Source organism: Artemia franciscana, chromosome 14 (genome assembly GCF_032884065.1).
Source record: "Artemia franciscana chromosome 14, ASM3288406v1, whole genome shotgun sequence".
NCBI lineage: Eukaryota > Metazoa > Arthropoda > Branchiopoda > Anostraca > Artemiidae > Artemia > Artemia franciscana.
This window is the reverse complement of record NC_088876.1, coordinates 3,345,654-3,359,729: the sequence shown is the minus strand read 5'-3', so window position 1 is coordinate 3,359,729 and position 14,076 is coordinate 3,345,654. Positions and strand designations below refer to the sequence as shown.

At 32.7% G+C, this 14,076-nt stretch overlaps 1 long non-coding RNA gene across 1 annotated transcript; it reads right to left on the bottom strand.

The window, feature by feature from the left end:
• Positions 1 to 8,559: 8,559 nt before the first annotated feature.
• On the bottom strand, positions 8,560 to 9,883 carry LOC136035185 (uncharacterized). The gene is made up of 2 exons (XR_010619358.1): positions 9,214 to 9,883; positions 8,560 to 8,682 (listed from the first exon to the last, which is right to left on the bottom strand). It is a non-coding gene; the product is annotated as an uncharacterized LOC136035185 (long non-coding RNA).
• Between the last annotated feature and the right edge of the window lie 4,193 nt (positions 9,884 to 14,076).

The window sequence follows — 14,076 nt, the reverse complement described above, 5'->3', positions numbered from 1 at the left end:
CTAAAAAGTGATCAATAATGTTAAAACAAAAAATTATGACAAGAATAGAATACCGAGGAAAATGTTTTTTTCTATGTAGTTATAGTTTATGGAGGTCACTTTCCAGGCTGCAAGAAAAGAAGAGCTGAGACAGATAGGCCACATTTTGCAGATGATATATTGCAAAAAATTGTTCTTTTTGACTACCAAAACGAAAGCAGGTAGCTCCCGAATGGGCAGGAACATATCGTAAGGAAGGATTGAAAGGAAGTCCGATCATCGTGGGGAGCAAAGAGTGAGGTTTTGAATTAATTGGGATGGAAGGAGAGTGTACGTAGCTGTGTTTGGTACCATCAGCTTCGTGCTGAAATGGGTAGTTAGTGGAAGTAGTAGTAGTAGAGGTGCCAAGCCAATTTATAATAGAAAAATATTATTTAAATATGTATTATAAACAATTACTGAAAAAAACTAAAAATTACATAATTGAAAATAACTTAATCTCTCTTTCTCTCGCAGAATATGGACTTGTTTGGTTCTAAGTAAATGCGTAACAGTTTTAAACCAAAAAAAATTAAAGCAAAATTTTTACTAAAGAATTACAAGGAAGATGCTTCTCCTTTTTCTTTATTTATTCTCCTTTACTCCTATTTACTCTTTTACTCTAATTTATTTGCTTCTCCTTTTTATTTATTTACTCTCCTTTACTCATATTACTCTCCTTACTTATGCTTATTCATTTGATTCTCCCTTTTCTCTATTGAATCTCCTTTACTCCTATTTACTCTCCTTATTTACTCTTATTTATTTGCTTCTCCTTTTTCTTTATTTACTCTCCTTTACTCCTATTTACTCTCATTGTTTACTCTTATTTATTTGCTTCTCTTTTTTCTTTATTTAATCTCCTTTAGTCCTATTTACTCTAATTTATTTTCTTCTCCTTTTTGTAGATAACTTCGAAGACCACACTGCCTTTCCATGACGAAAGTAAAACTGACCGCATTTTTAGAATTTGTTCTCCAAAATTCATTGAGGAGGAATTATTATTGCTAAAAGACATTTTAATAAGTAACCATTATCCGGGTTGGTTAGTTGACCAGACTTTTTCGAAAAGAAGGAAAAAATTTCTAGAATGTTCTGACGATATTCTAGAAACAACAGAAAAGAAAGATATCTTTTGTTCTCTACCATATGTTCCAGGTTTGAGTGAAAAACTTAAAAGAATTTTACAAAATAATGGTTTAAAGGTAGCTTTGAGAGGTAGTAATACTTTGGCAAGTTTTTTAAATTCTGGAAAGGATCGGACTTCCGTAGAGCAACAAAGTGGGGTTTATAAAATTCCATGTACTTGTGGAAGCTCTTATGTAGGACGTACTAACCAGAATTTAAGAACGAGATTGCTAAAACATCATAATTCCATTTCATCGTCTTTAAAGCAAAATACCAAACCTGAAGATTTCACGTCGGCCCTCGCGGAGCATATCTTTAATTTTTCAAATCATTTTATTTTGTTTGAAAATGTTTTTTTGATTTCTAGGGACCAAGGTTGAAAGTAAACTTTCAGAGAAACAATCAAAATTAAAAAAATTCTATTCAAGAATAATTCCATAAACAGAGATACAGGTGAATTTGGATTAAACTCAATTTATGATAATTTACTGAGGTCAAATAAAGTAAATATCACTTCACCTAAGAGCTATGACCTCTGTCCACGTAATACGTCAGTTAAAGCTAATGAACCGGAACCGAAAAGGTCAAGGAGATTTGCCTCGGCTGTTGCATTGAAAAAATAAGAGCAATAAACTATATGTAATTAGTTTATTAGGTATAAATTCTGTTTATTTTTATTCATGTCCTTTAGTTTTACTGCTGATGATGAACACTGTATATTTGTTCGAAATATCCAGTTAAATAATTTTATATTTCACTGTTAATAAAAAGGTATCATCCCTATTTTGAACTGTTTTACTTTCTCCTTTTTGTTTATTTACTCTCCTTTACTCTTACTTACTCTCTATATTTGCTCTTATTTATTTGCTCCTTTTTCTTTATTTACTCTCCTTTACTCCTATTTACTCTTATTTATTTGCTTTTCCTTCTTCTTTATTTATTCTGCTTTACTCCTACTTACTCTCCTTATTTACTCTCATTTATTTGCTTCTCCTTTTTATTTACTCTCCTTTACTCCTATTACTCTTCTTATTTACGCATATTTATTTGATTCTCCCTTTTCTCTATTTAATCTCCTTTACTCCTATTTACTCTTATTTATTTGCTTCTCCTTTTTCTTGATTTACTCTCCTTTACACCTATTTACTCTTATTTAATTGCTCCCCCTTTTTGTTTATTTACTCTCCTTTACTCTTACTTATTCTCCTAATTTACTCTCCTTACTAAATAATTAGTAACTCCTTATTAAAAAATAATTTACTTATTTATTTGCTTCTCCTTTTTGTTTATTTACTCTCCTTTACTCTTACTTATTGTCCTTATTTACGCTTATTTATTTGCTTCTCCTTTTTCTTTACTTACTCTCCTTCACTCCTATTTACTCTCCCTTTTTACTCTTATTTATTTGCTTCTCCTTCTTCTTTATTAATTCTCCTTGTTTACTCTTATTTATTTGCTTCTCTTTTTTCTTTATTTACTCTCTGCAACTTAAACTGCGGGCAACTGCGTTCTCTTTTTTACAATACTGAACGTGACAGCCAGGCGTTTATTTTTCAATAAATTGTGAAACCTTATACATTAAGTGCAACAAGTCCTTTACCAAATAATCCAAAAGGTTTTGAGCCTTTGTTTTGGGACTAACAAGGTTTTGAGCCTTTGTTTTGGGACTAACAAGGTTTTGAGCCTTTGTGCAAAGGGACTAACTCATAGTTTTGACGAAATAACCTCATAAAGGAGAGGGTTTAGATGGTGTCACATCTTTAATAAAGCTGACTGTCAAGTACTCTAGGTATTGAAATACAACTGTGAGAAAATATTCTTATATGATTTAAAAAATCTAGTTAATAAGGTTATTTGTTTTTAATTTCATCTTTCTATGGGTAACAAGCTCATGATCAGTCAACTACTTTACAACCAAATTTCAATCGAAAAATTAACCAATATTTGTTGTTCAACTATTAAGTTACAACTTATGATACTACTTAGAGCCAGGGCTGTTGGCCACTGGCGGATCTATGGGGCTAGGAAAAACCCCGGACCCCCCAAGATTTTTCTGTCACTGTCATTCCTTACTTTTTCTGTTTTTCCCTCTTTTTAAATAAATTTGTAAATTTGGACAATTATTGGTGCCCTAGTCACATTGTCCCCCCTAAAATTTATTTATTGGCACCCAGGTCACATTGGGACCCTCAAAATTTTGCTCTAGATCCACCCTTGCTATAGGCACAAGGAGGGCCACCAAGAGGGGGTCAAATCCCTCCCTTTTAGAAAATTTAAATAGGATTGAAAACAGAGGATAACGTAGGCGTTTTTTAATTGTTGTATACAGCGGTGAGTGTAGGACTCCACTGAGCTGGGTTTTTTCGAGGGGAGGGATAAGAGGGAAGGGAGAAGGGGGAGGGAGAATGTACAGCAGTAAATAAATTGTATTTTAGTATATTTGCTTCTCTCTCTTTCTTGACCTGGTTCTGCCTTCATACTTCAATTGAATACTTTATCTTCGTATTTAGTCATACGTGGCATGACGTTTGCCATTTCTGGTGCGAAAAGGCTTAATAGAAAAGTGCCACACATGGGAAAAAAGTGGCACTTGGAGATGTAAGCAAGTTTGAGGAGATAGAAAAAACCCAAGAGAGAGTGACAAGGTGAGGGCGAGCGAGATTAACGATGTTGACTAAGTTTTACGTAAAGTGAAGGCCTAAGATCTATACTAAAAATTCCTCTTTACGTTCTAAGCTTGCTAAAGCTCAACAAGTTATAATAAACCTCAAATTTTAAGTATCTGTTTTAAGGTTTTCGAATTACTTTAATCTATTCTCAAAATATTTCGAAATATTTATGCAATTCCCAGTTTTTACATTTTAGTTTGTTTTCTTTTTCTTCTTATTTTTCAGACGTCATATGTCTGGCGTAACATACATAGTGTAACGGACATAACACACATACAAATTAATTTTATATAGATAGATTTCATTTTTTAGTTATCCTTGTTATACAACAACAAAAATACCAAACACCTTGCGATGGCGTACTGGACAAGGAGCTACCTTCTAAGTGAAAGTTCACCGGTTCAATCCAACGCGTCGCAAGGGACAAGGAATGCATAATATTAAAAACAACATTGCGAATAAAATTAAAAACAACTTTGCGAATAACTCAATACAATAAAATTACAAATAAGGCGATTAAGAAAGCAAACAGTACAATCAATAAATGGCTGTAACGGAGGCCACAGAAGATATTAAGCATATAGTGATATTTTTCATCTTTACTGAATAAAATTAAATACTTTTACAAGAAGAGGCCATTCTAATGCCTCTTTCTTCTAATTCCTTGTAAAAAAAAAGCTAAGTGGAGCTAATTTCTTTCAAATACCGGTTTTGATGAATTTTTATTGGCAATATATTTTCTGTATTACAATTTTGTTTCTAAGAGATAAGAATTACTGTGAAATTAAACACAGTTCAATTTTTCAAAATTCAGTATTGTAATGACATTTAGCAAGCATGAAGCGTACAATCGCTATTGCGCTTAATGAGAGTTCTAATGGTGTAATTTTAAAGTTGATCTGACACCTTTTTCGAAGAATTTCAGGCTGTTTTTTGAAATTCCTACAGATTTGTTTCAAAGTCGTAAGTCGTTACGCGAGATATTAGTTACGTGCCATTGTAGTTGTGTCCCTGTGTGTCACCTGTGAATATAGATAGATGTATATATATATATGTTTTTAACTGCGTAAAACTTGCGAATATACAACACTAGCTGTTGGGATGGTGGTTTGTGCCACCCCAACACCTAGATGGTGTGGGGTGCTTTACGCCCCGCAAGCTTCCCGCACGCGTAAGTCGTTACGTGCCATTGTAGTTTTGTACCTGTGTCCCACCTGTTAATATTTAAATATACTAGCTGTTGGGGTGGCGCTTCGCGCCAACCCAACACCTAGTTGACGGGGGCACTTCGTGCCCCCTCAAGCCCCCCCGCGCGCGTAAGTCGTTACGCGCCATATTAGTTACGCGCCATTGTAGTTGTGTCCCTTTTCTTAGTTATTTTCTTTTTTAGGTTTTCTTTTTTTAGTTTCTTCTTTTTATTAATTTGTTTTCTTCAATTTGTCAATGTTCATTCTAACATTGACACTTTGAAAAATCTTTACGTGCCAAACATGCTAAGGTTTTCGAATTACTTTAATCTATTGTTAAAAATATATTGAAATATTTGTGCAATTCCCAGTTTTTTTTTAGTTTTTTCTTTTTTTAGTTTTTTAGCTTTTTTAGTTTTTCTTTCTTTTTAGTTTTTTACCTTTTTTATTTTTTTTTATTTTTTACGTTTTCTCTTTTTAGATTTTTCTTTTTTTAATTTCTTTTATATTTTAGTTTTTTTAGTTTTTTTTTTCTTATTAGTTTATTTTTTAGTTTTTTACGTTTTCTCTTTTTTCTGTTTTCTTTTTCTTCTTTATTTTTCAGCATCACAATAAAATGCATATCGCCGAACCTTTGTTTTTTTAACTAAAATCTGTTAGGCATTGATGACCTTATCCAAGTCAAATCTCAAACCCAATCATCATCGCTATCATTTTAAGTTTTGATACGTTTTGACTCTCGCTGTCCAGGTTGATATTCATCTAACTGCACGGTTTTGCGTTCTTTAGCCGCAAGCCTTTTGGCATTAACTCTTTGAGCAGCTTCCTCGGCTGTTTCTTCTGCCATTGTAGGATTTGGTAACATTCTATCTTTTTCAATGTTTTTCAGTTTGTCAGTGTTCATTCTAACATTGACAGTTGGAGAAATCTCCAAGTGCCAAGCTTGCTAAAGCTCAACAATTTATAATAAACCTCAATATTTTAAGTATTATTTTTAAGGTTTTCAAATTACATTAATCTAATGTTAAAATATTTCGAAATATTTATGCAATACCCAGTTTTTACATTTAAACCCTCAACACAAAAATTCATACAACTTATTTTTATATATACAGGAGATATAATCTGGCGTAACAGACATAGTACAACAGACATAACAGACATACAACTTATTTTAATATATATGGATAAAGTATATATCCTTCTGTGCCCCCCGGCGTCCCCGTTGTTGTTGTTTCCCTGTGTCCTGGTCGTCATGTGTGTCCCGGTGTCCCAGTCTGTAATTTCTCTTTGAGTGTCGCGGTCATCATTTAAATTCCCTGTGTCCCGGTCGTCATTTTTGTCCCGGTCGTCATTTGTGTTCCGGTGCCCAGGTCTGTAATTTCTCTTTGAGTGTCCTGGTCGTCATTTATATTCCCTGTGTCGCGCTCGTCATCTGTGTCCCAGTGCTTTGTTGATGGTGATTGCTAATCGAACATTCCTTGTGTCCCGGTCATTTTCTCTTTGAGTGTCCCGGTCGTCATTTATATTCCCTGTGTCCCGGTGTCCCGGTCGTCATTTGTGTCCCGATGTCCAGGTCTGTAATTTCGTCAGTCGACAAACATGACGTCAGTCGGCACACAAACATGACTTCACTCGAAAGACACAGAAAACTTGTTTATATATATATATACTAGCTGTTGGGGTGGCGCTTTGCGCCACCCCTACACCTAGTTGATGGGGGCGCTTCGCAACACCCCCAAGCCCCCCCCCCGCGCGAGTAAGTCGTTACGCACCATATTAGTTACGCGCCATTGTAGTTGTGTCCCTGTGTCCCATCTGTGAATATATATATATATATATATATATATATATATATATATATATATATATATATATATATATATATATATATATATATATATATATATATATATATATATATATATATATATATATATATATATATATAATATATATATATAATATATATATATATATATATATACTAGCTGTTGGGGTGGCGCTTCGCGCCACCCCAACACCTAGTTGGTGGGGCGCTTCGCGCCCCCCCAAGCCCCCCCCGCGGGCGTAAGTCGTTACGCGCCATATTAGTTACGCGCCATTGTAGTTGTGTCCCTGTGTCCCACCTGTGAATAGAGATAGATATAAATATATGTTTTTAACTACGTAAAACATGCTCATCTGTAATTTCTATTCGAACAATCCCTGTGTCCCGGTCGTCATTTATATTCCCTGTGTCCCGGTCGTGATTTGTGTCCGGGTGTCCCAGTCTGTAATTTCTCTTTGAGGTTCCCGGTCGTCACTTATATTCCCTCTGTCTCGGTCGTCATTTGTGTCCCGGTCTGTAATTTCTCTTTGAGTGTTTTTTCTTTTTAGTTTTTTTTTTAGTTTTTTACCTTTTTTCCTTTTTCAGTTTTCTTTTTCTTCTTTATTTTTCAGCGTCACTATGAAGTACATATCGACGAACCTTTGTTTTTTTAACTTAAATCTGGTAGACATTGATGACCTTATCCAAGTCAAAATCCCCAAGCCAATCATCATCGCTATCATTTTCAGTTTTGATATGTTTTGACTCTCGCTGTCCAGGTGGATTTTCATCTAACTGCGTGGTTTTGCGTTCTTTAGCCGCAAGCCTGTTTTCTTGCTGTTCTTGTGATTCCCCGGCAAGCTTTCTTTTCTTACTTTCTCTATCAGCTGCAAGCCTGTTTTCTTGCTGTTCTTGTGATTCCTCGGAACGCTTTCTTTTCTTACTTTCTCTATCAGCAGCAAGTTTTTTGGCATAAACTCTTTGAGCAGCTTCCTCGGCTGTTGCCATTGTAGGTTCTTCAGTCATTTTACAATTAAACATTTTTCCGTGAACAAATGTCTTAAATATCTTGAATGACGTCACCGTCAAAGCAAAAATGACGACAACTAATTTCATGACGTCAGTCAACACAGAAACATGACGTCACCTGATCCACAGACAGACACACAGACAGACAACTTATTTTTATATATATAGATATATATATATATATATATATATATATATATATATATATATATATATATATATATATATATATATATATATATATATATATATATATATATATATATACTAGCTGTTGGGGTGGCGCTTCGCGCCACCCCAACACCTAGTTGGTGGGGGCGCTTCGCGCCCCCCCCAAGCCCCCCCGCGCGCGTAAGTCGTTACGCGCCATAATAGTTACGCGCCATTGTAGTTGTGTCCCTATGTCCCACCTGTGAATATATATATATATATATATATATATATATATATATATATATATGGTTTTAACTACGTAAAACTTGCGAATATACAACATTCTTTGCTGTCCCATTGTCTTTGTCTGTATATACATTCATTTTTTAGTTTTGTTTTTCTCCTTTATTTTTTTCCTTTTTTTTTCTTTTTTAGTTTATTTAGATTTTTAGATTTTTTAGTTTTTTTATTAGTTTTTAGTTTTTTTTTCTTTTTAGTTTTTTTGTAGTTTTTACCTTCTTTTTAGTTTTGTTAGTTTTTTTTTTTACTTATGTCCTGGTCGTCATTTATACTCCCTGTGTCCCGGTGCTTTGTTGATTGCTAATCGAACATTCCTTTTGTCCTGGTCGCTTTCTCTTTGAGTGTCGTCATTTTTTTTTTTTTTTTTTTTAGTTCTTTTAGTTTTTACCTTTTTTAGTTTTTTTTAGTTTTTTAGATGAAATTTTTTTTTAGTTTTTTCCTTTTTTCTTTTTAGTTTTTTATTGGTTTTACCTTTATTTTAGCTTATTTTTCAGTTTTTTCCTTTTTTTTATTTTTTTTTTATTTTTTTTAGTTTTTTACCTTTTTTTTGTTTTTTTAGTTTTTTTAGTTTTTTAGCTTTTTTACTTTTTTTATTAGTTTTTAGTTTTTTTTTGTAGTTTTTGCCTTTTTTTAGTTTTTTCAGTTTTTTTTTAGTTTTTTATTGGTTTTTACCTTTATTTTAGCTTATTTTTCAGTTTTTTCCTTTTTTTTAGTTTTTTTTAGTTTTTAGTTTTTTTAGTTTTTTACCTTTTTTAGTTTTTTAGCTTTTTTATTTTTTTTATTAGTTTTTAGTTTTTTTTGTAGTTTTTGCCTTATTTTAGTTTTTTTAGTTTTTTAGCTTTTTTATTAGTTTTTAGTTTTTTTTGTAGTTTTTGCCTTTTTTTAGTTTTTTTCTTTTTAGTTTTTTTGTAGTTTTTACCTTTTTTAGTTTTTTTTAGTTTTTTAGATGAAAATTTTTTTTAGTTTTTTCCTTTTTTTCTTTTTAGTTTTTTATTGGTTTTTACCTTTATTTTAGCTTATTTTTCAGTTTTTTACTTTTTTTTATTTTTTTTTATTTTTTATTTTTTTTAGTTTTTTACCTTTTTTTAGTTTTTTTAGTTTTTTTAGTTTTTTAGCTTTTTTACTTTTTTTATTAGTTTTTAGTTTTTTTGTAGTTTTTGCCTTTTTTTAGTTTTTTCAGTTTTTTTTTTAGTTTTTTATTGGTTTTTACCTTTATTTTAGCTTATTTTTCAGTTTTTTCCTTTTTTTTAGTTTTTTTTAGTTTTTAGTTTTTTACCTTTTTTTAGTTTTTTTAGTTTTTTAGCTTTTTTATTTTTTTTATTAGTTTTTAGTTTTTTTTGTAGTTTTTGCCTTTTTTTAGTTTTTTTAGTTTTTTAGCTTTTTTATTAGTTTTTAGTTTTTTTTTGTAGTTTTTGCCTTTTTTTAGTTTTTTTAGTTTTTTAGCTTTTTTATTTTTTTTATTAGTTTTTAGTTTTTTTGTAGTTTTTGCCTTTTTTTAGTTTTTTCAGTTTTCAGTTTTGTCACCTGATCCAGTTTTTTCAGGTGACGTCACCTGATCCACAGATCCACACACAGACAACTTATTTTTATATATAGGCCTATAGATATATATGTGTGTGTATATATATATCATGAAAAGAGAAATCACCAATGCAACAGCACAAACACACAAAAAAAGAGAGAGACAGAAGGAGAAAAGGAAGACTGTTTCCCTAAATTAGTGATTAATATAGACAAGCACTTGAATGAGGCTTTAACCCTACTCATCCATACAATCACATAGGTCAAACAGCATAGCCACACACAATCAACCATAAAGAATAATCCATGGACAGGCAGTCATGTCGTCAATAAGTACAAGTCGTCATTTACCAAATAATAGAAAAAACAATATCGACAAATAATTCAGAGGCAACACCCAACATAAGGTCTCATCAGGAGAATACACTGGCCTATATAGGGTTTCGCCACTCTAAATTCTCTACCAAGCACAGTGTTGTGGCTACCACAGAATATCCATGGCATCCCCGCGTCAGGTATCACCCCCAAAATACATGCCTATGAAAGAAAAAAAAACCAGCAAATGTAAAACAACCAAGTAAAACCAAAACAAGCTTATCCTGTTAATATATCCCTCCCTTTAGCAACAATAGGTAAACTAAATATTACAAGTTTTACCAAATCACAAATATTAACACATTGCAAAAAAACTGAATAAACTAAACAATTATAGAATTCATCTTTACCATGTGGCTAATTTTTAAGAAAATCCGCTCAATTAGAAACACAATTCAAAATAAATTGCGCTGCGACAACATTTCTCGAACCTCCGAAATTAGTTGAAAATTTCTTTAAGTATTTCTAGATAATTCTTTTGATATTTATTTAAAAGTTCGTTATAATGAAAGCTAAATTTTTTAAATTGCCAAGTTAATTTATTTGCAGAAAAACCTCGTGATATCAATTTTTGGCTTAAGATTTTACATCTATTTTTAATATCAATATAATTGCTACAAATCCTTGCATAACGAAGTAACTGTGAGAAAAACGCTGAATATGTGATATTTGAGTGTATATTACTTTCAGGGAATGGGAAACTAATCACTTCAAAATCAAAATCATCCGTTTTATTATACATTTTAAAACTTAATTTATTATTATCACAAATATTAATATTTAAATCTAAGAAATGATCTTCATGACCAGCGCCATGACTAGGCTCAAGAATAAGCTCCGATGGATATATATTTTTAGAAATATCAATGAAATCCTTGCAATTTAAGACCAAAATATCATCTAAATATCTTTTATTATTTGACAAAGCATGTTTTAAATTAATTGGATTATTCTTATCCATCATATATTTATATTCTAGTTGACTTAAAAACAAGTCAGCTATAAATGGGCTGGCATTCCCCCCATGGGAATTCCCACAATTTGCTCAAAAATCATAACCAAGCTGTAACATCTCAAGTTCACTGTAGTATTAAAGCAATTTGTCCATATAGCTTTTTTATTATAAATGTCTATTTTTAAGAACCTTTTATTAGATAAGAGGAAAGATTTCTTGATAACAGTTTTTAAATTATCAAACACTACATTAAGTGATAAATTAGTATACATTGTCGCAAAATCGAAAGACTCAATTCTTTTAGCTGAAACCATTGTTAAAGAATCTATCACCTGCAGTGAATTATTAACACTCCAATACGGATTAAAATTCGAAAAATTTTTAATATATATATATATATATATATATATATATATATATAATATATATATATATATATATATATATATATATATATATATATATATATATATATATATATATATATAATGTTTTTAACTACTCAAAACTTGCGAATATACAACATTCTTCGATGTCCCATAGTCTGCGCATATAAATAGATTGTCAGGTTTACCGACTCTTAAACATGCAACATATAATTGTCCATGGGAAAACAATCCGTATTCAGATCTATACCTCATGATTCTAATGATTGCCCTTGAGCTTTGTTGATGGTTATTGCTAATCGACCATTCCCTGTGTCGCCGTCGTCATTTATATATCCCCCTGTGCCCCCCGTTGTAGTTGTGTCCCTGTGTCCGGATCATCATTTATATTCCCTGTGTCCCGGTCGTCATTGTGTCCCGGTGTCCCAGTCTGTAATTTCTCTTTGAGTGTCCCGGTCGTCATTTATATTCCTTGTGTCCCGGTCGTCATTTGTGTCCCAGTGTCCCGGTCTGTATATATATTCGTTTTTGAATTGGTCTTTTTTTTAGTTTTTTACCCTTTTTTTAGTTTTTTTTAGTTATACCTCATGATTCTAATGATTTCCCTAGAGCTTTGTTAATTGTGATTGCTAATCGAACATTCCCTGTGTCCCCGTCGTCATTTATATATCCCCCTGTGCCCCCCGGCATCTCCGTTGTAGTTGTGTCCCTGTGTCCCGGTCGTCATTTATATTTCCTGTGTTCCGGTCGTCATTTGTGTCCCGGTGTCCCGGTCTGTATAAACATTCGTTTTTGAATTGGTATATGATGAAATAAATTTTTGTGTTTTTCCCCTTTTTTCTTTTTAGTTTTTTTGGGCTTTTTCTTTTTTTAGTTTTTTTTTAGTTTTTTTCCTTTTTTCTTTTTAGTTTTTTTTTTATTTTTTTAGTTTTGTTTTTCTCCTTTATTTTTCAGATTTTTTCCTTTTTTTATTTTTTTCTTATTTTTTTTTTAATTTTTTAGCTTTTTTAGTTTTTTTATTAGTTTTTCTTTTTTTTCTTTTTAGTTTTTTTGTAGTTTTTACCTTTTTCTAGTTTTTTTTTACTTATGTCCTGGTCGTCATTTATATTCCCTGTGTCCTGGTCGTCATTTGTGTCCCGGTGCTTTGTTGATGGTGATTGCTAATCGAACATTCCTTGTGTCCCGGTCGCTTTCTCTTTGAGTGTCCCGGTCGTCATTTATATTCCCTATGTCCCGGTCTCCCGGTCGTCATTTGTGTCCCGATGTCCCGGTCTGTAATTTCGTCAGTCGACAAACACGACGTCAGTCGACACACAAACGTGACGTCACTCGACACACAGACAACTTATTTTTATATATATAGATGTCTCGGTGTCCCGGTCGTCATTTGTGTCCCGATGTCCCGGTCTGTAATTTCGTCAGTCGACAAATATGACGTCAATCGACACACAAACATGACGTCACTCGACACACAGACAACTTATTTTTATATATATAGATATACAAGCTGTTGGGGTGGCGCTTCGCGCCACCCCAACACCTAGTTGGTGGGGGCACTTCGCGCCCCCCCTAAGCCCCCCGCGCGCGTAAGTCGTTTCGCGCCATTGTAGTTGTGTCCCTGTGTCCCACCTGTGAATAAAGATATATATATATATATATATATATATATATATTTTTAACTACATAAAACTTGCGAATATACGACATTCTTGGCTGTCCCATTGTCTGTGCATATAAATAGATTGTCAGGTTTACCGACTCTTGAACATGCAACATATAATTGTCCATGGGAAAAACAATCTGTATTCAGATCTATAAGTCATTATTCTAATGATTGCCCTTGAGCTTTGTTGATGGTGATTGCTAATCGAACCCTGTGTCCCCGTCGTCATTTATATATCCCCCTGTGCCTCCCTGCGTCCCCGTTGTTGTTGTTTCCCTGTGTCCCGTTCGTCATTTGTGTCCCGGTATCCCAGTCTGTAATTTCTCTTTGAGTGTCGCGGTCGTCATTTATATTCCCTGAGTCCCGGTCGTCATTTGTGTTCCGGTGCCCCGGTCTGTAATTTCTCTTTGAGTGTCCTGGTCGTCATTTATATTCCCTGTGTCCCGGTCGTTATTTGTGTCCCGGTGCTTTGTTGATTGTGATAAGATTATCAGCTCTTCATTATCAATTGATGACGTCATTGATTGTTATTTGTCCTAAATCCAAATTAAATGATAAATAAATTACAGAAAATGGTCTCTATATAAAGCTTTTTCCAAATTATTAATTATTTTTGAATTGTTTAAACTCAGATTTTGCGACTTCGTCTTAGGTTACTAACTCTTATAGGAGTCAGGAGTTAGACTGTGTTTTGATCTTTTCTTCAATATAAAACGTTTTTCCGATTGCTAAAAGTAAAGGGCGGTGGTCTCAATTAGTGGTTGATTTAATTCTAATTTGGGTTCCGTCTTTTTGATTTTTCTCGTCCCTCAGACTTTTTTCTTTACAGTTTATTTTAACTTTTTCATAACAAGGATTTTTTTTGATTTTTTAAAAGCTTAA